Source organism: Arachis ipaensis, chromosome B10 (genome assembly GCF_000816755.2).
Source record: "Arachis ipaensis cultivar K30076 chromosome B10, Araip1.1, whole genome shotgun sequence".
Taxonomy (NCBI): Eukaryota; Viridiplantae; Streptophyta; class Magnoliopsida; order Fabales; family Fabaceae; genus Arachis; species Arachis ipaensis.
The window spans coordinates 125,193,050-125,197,989 of NC_029794.2; positions in this window are offsets into that span (position 1 = coordinate 125,193,050).

The window sequence follows — 4,940 nt, forward strand, 5'->3', positions numbered from 1 at the left end:
TCTTTAACAAATTTATTCTTAATAAGTTGGTTCTTTTTATTTATATCTTTTTTTGACATCTAAAAATTAAAATCTTTTGTCTAATTTATTTTTTCAATCATTCTTCAATTCAATTTCAGTTATAGCCAGCACACTTTTATACTTTTTCATTATTTTGTGCTTCACGGCACCGAATTCGATGGTCTCAGAACGTTTGGACCATTAAATAGTCTCATAACAAAATATATTTTTTAAGTTTTTTAATAATTGATAAATAATTTTTATCTAATTTTAATTACAAATTAACCACATATATTTTATTTATCATAAAAACTATTTTTTATTTTATAAATTATTATTTTATCATTAATCTATTATGTTTATTAACAATAAAAAACAAAAACAATAACGAATTAGATCTTCCATTGATCGTAATAAAACTTTTTGGCTATTCCAATCGATTAAAAGATTATATTTGATCCATGACGTTCGTCCAGTACTGTGAAATCGTGTTTTTTTAAAAATCAATCGATTGGATTATCAAAACAATCGATTGAATTTCAGATTTTCCATAACTCAATCGATTGGACTACAAATTGTTATCACAAAACAATCGATTGAAAATTGTAAGGCAGCATGATTTTCACAAAAATCAATCTATTGATCATATTACCCAATCAATTGAACAATGACTAAAATGTGAATTTTTAATAATTCAATCGATTACTTATACTACATAATCGATTGAATGCTTCAAATTAAATACTTAGATAAAGATTATTTATCAATTATTCATCATCTCTATTTTTTTACCATTCTTCTACTGTATCTCTACTTTTCAGACCTCAATTCAACAGTTTTTAACAAAGCTCAAAACTTTTCTTTCTCTCAAGCGTATTTTGTAAATGCATTTACTGTACCCTCTACCACCTGCAGGTTCCCTCTCTATTCGCATGACATGGAATGGATTATTACACAGGTGAGAGGTGGAAGATTACAGTTATGCTGCTCATTTGGATTGTTGCCCTGGACATGGATTGGATTGTTGCCCTGGACATGGATTGATGACAGTCTGGGAGGTAGAAGATTCCAGTTATATATGCTGCTCATTTGGATTGTTGCCCTGAACATGGATTGATGACAGTCTTTTTTGGTGACAGTGGTGATAGAAAAACACAATAATCTTGCTATCTTTATTTTTCTTTTTTATATCTCATTTGCTTCTCTCTTTTATGAATAAATATTATTTTAAAATATTTTTGTGTATTTTGTAGAATACTATTTGTATTGCTAATTTTTTTTATAAAAGATTAAGAATTTATTATTTTAATTAATTTTATAAAATTTATTTATTATGAAACAAATATAAGAGCCAAAATATTTTACTATTTATATACATGTAAAAATAATAAATATGTATCCAAATTAATAGCAAGACATTTATCTAAAATGATATAAAGAATATTTTGAATATGTAACAAAAATAAAAGCAAACAATATTTTTAAAGTGATGTAGATATTCACTTACTTTGTGTAAGAACCATTGAAATGACTAATATAGTTGATAGGTTAATAACTTAATATATGTATTTTTTAGCTTTTTACTTTGTATTCTTTGGATATTTACTCCTTAAAATAAGAGATAAACATATTCAAAATTCAGTGTGTAAAAACAAAAAAAATCATTTAATTTGTAGAAACTCAATAATCAAAAGTAAATAAAAAATATATAAGAATAGCTGATAATAAAAAATATTTATATTTAAATAATAATATATAATTTAAAATTCTATTTTTTTATGTTTCATATTTTAGAAAGATTGAATAATATTTTTTTAACAATACAATTGAAATATTTTTTTTTACATATATCACTAAATAATCATTTAAAAATTCACATCCCATATAATTAAGTTTTGATGATATTCATAGTTTAGAAATTTCTTTCAATTAATGCAGTTGTCACAGAAAAAACTAAAACTAACTTAAAAAAAAGAAACATCAATAGATAAATAATATTTTTAAGTCAATTTTTAAGAAAAAATACTAATCTCATTTAAATTTGAGAATTGATTATTATAACATTTCTAATATGAAATTTTCAAATTGAATATCAAATTTCAAAAGTTAAATAAAATATTATTGTGAAGTCAAAATCAATAATTTAATGAAAACAAATAAATATTATTGTCATGTATTACTTAAAAAAAAATTAAATTGTAGTGAAACGCCTGGCCATACCCTTACACCTAGAACCATTTCTGATCTCGTGTCCCTAAAATGTTAAAATTATTATCAATAATTCATTAAGCACAATTTCATTAGTAAATTTAAAAAAAAAAAAAGGGGTCGGAGGTGCATAAGCATTTTTTCATCAAAATAATTATAAAGTTAGAAAAACAATATAAAAAAGTAAAATAAATAATATTGTGAGAGAAGTATATATAAAAGAGAGAACTAGATAATCTGCTAATGCTTGTGTTTGTATTTGTAATGGAGAATGTGTAATACTAAATTGTTCATCAATACTTGCGTAACAAAAACGAATAAACAAGGAGTACGCATATCTATCTTTTGTAAAAAAAGCATATTAAAAATAATAAATAAATAAATCATAATGTACAATTTTACAATAAATTAAAAAGAGGTAAATGTAGATTGAATTGTATTGGATATAGCTAAAATTTCGATGCAATTTACACTAAAATTATCGAATCGAATTTAATATCTGCGATTTTTAAACTTAGATCTGATCCAATTTAAATATTTGTGGATAGGATATTAGATATATCCACAAAACATATATAAAATATTTTAAAAAATTTATTTTTATTAAAAAATATTAATAATTTTTTTCACTTTTTTAAACATGTTTACTCTTAAAATATTATTAAATATATTTTTTTAAATATTAAAAATAAAATAATACAACATATATGATGATTATTAGTTGAAATAAAATACAAAAAATATTTATTTATTTGTTTATTTATTTTGTTGGATCTATAGATATAGGAATATCTACTTAAAATTCACAATCTGATCTATCTTATTAATGTGGAGATCAAATTCGATCCATAAATATCCCTAAAATTAAACGCGATTTCTAAACTATTTTTTTTATTTTTTTTCATTAAAGATATGCGTATTTTTTTATTCAAAATATTTTTTTTAAATTAAAAAAATAAAAAAGTCAATATTAGTAAAATACTTAATCAAGTCTAACTAAATTGTTATAACAATTCTTCAAATTACGCGACTCCTTCTCCTTCTCCTTCTTCCAAATTCGCACACACATGTTCTTCTTCCTCTCTCCCCCTAAATCCTCCTCCTCCTCCTCCTCCTCCTCCCTAATATTGCGTCTTCTTCTTTTTTTTTTTCATTATCGTCATCATCAATAACATCAACATTTCTTCTTCTTTTTCTTTTCCTCCTAAATTCGCATACACATGTTCTTCTTCCTCCCTCCTCCTCCTCCTCCCCAATGTTGCGTCTTCTTCTTTTTCATTATCGTCATCACCAATAACATCAACATTTCTTCGTCGTTATCTTCCTCTTTCGTTATTGTCATCACCAATAACACCAATATTTTGTTAACATCTTTATTGGTTTTGATTTTCTCTTATGCCATCATTAAATAATTTCGATTCATTTCTTAGTTTATTTTGGTTCATTTGTATGTTAATTGAGGTTCACTTGAATCTACTGGTAAGTATTGATCAAATTTTGTATTTTTTAAGTAATTTCAGTTCATTTCTTAGTTTAATTGAGGTTCATTTAGATTCAGAAATAAATTCGATGTATTTTTATTAATGATTGAGTCTTTTTTACTATTTGTTCAAATCTGAACTAATTTTGGTTCATTTGTGTGCTAATTGAGGTTCGCTTGTTGCTGTTGATAAGTATTGACCAAATTTTTTAGCAAAGAAGAATAAAATTATTCATTATCACTTCATTCCATGGCATTAGATTCCACTATATTCCATTCAATTAGTTCAGTTTTGAACAAGCAGTCAAAAAGTCTCAATCATCAATAAAAACACATCGAATTCATTTTTGGATCCAAATGAACCTCAAATAAACTAATAAATGAATCGAAATTACTTAAGGAATAAAAAACTTGGTCAAAACTTAACAGTAGCATTAACTGAATCTCAATTAACACACAAATGAACCGAAATTAGTTCAGTTTTGAACAAGCAGTCAAAAAGACTCAATAATCAACAAAACACATACAATTTATTTCTGGATCCAAATGAACCTCAATTAAACTAAGAAATAAACCGAAATTACTTAAGAAATAAAAAATTTGGTCAATACTTATTAGCAACATCAAGTGAACCTCAATTAATTTACAAATGAACTGAAATTAGTTCAGTTTTGAACAAGCAGTCAAAAAGACTCAATCATCAACAAAAACACATTAAATTCATTTTTGAATCCAAATGAACCTCAATTAAAAGGAGGAAATGAAAAAACGCAGCAACAACAGCAACAATAAAAGAATGACGATTGAGAGAAAATATGCGAATAAGAAGAAGGAACGCAAAGTAAAAAAAAGAAATGCGAAGACGAAGAAGGAAGAAAGCGAAGAAGAAGAAGGAAGAACACGAAGAAAAAAGAACGCAAAGACAAAGACGAAGAAGCGTTAATGAAACGCGCGTGTGTACACATTGGTATAATGAAAGTGGTTTTTGTTGAATTTGACCTGCTTAGTTAGACTTTGATTTTAATTTTGATGTTAGGGGATTATCCAATTAGATTTATGCATTTAGATAATTTTTAAAAAAATATATTTAAAACTTAGTTACTTCACTATTTTTATAAAATAATTATGAAATAAGAAAGGCTGCAAAACATGTCAAGTTGCCAACCCAAAAATCCGACTCTCCTCCTAACCCCATAGAGGTTAAATGGACTCATAGTATCATATATCAAGTAGTTTTGAGTCTATGAGTCTA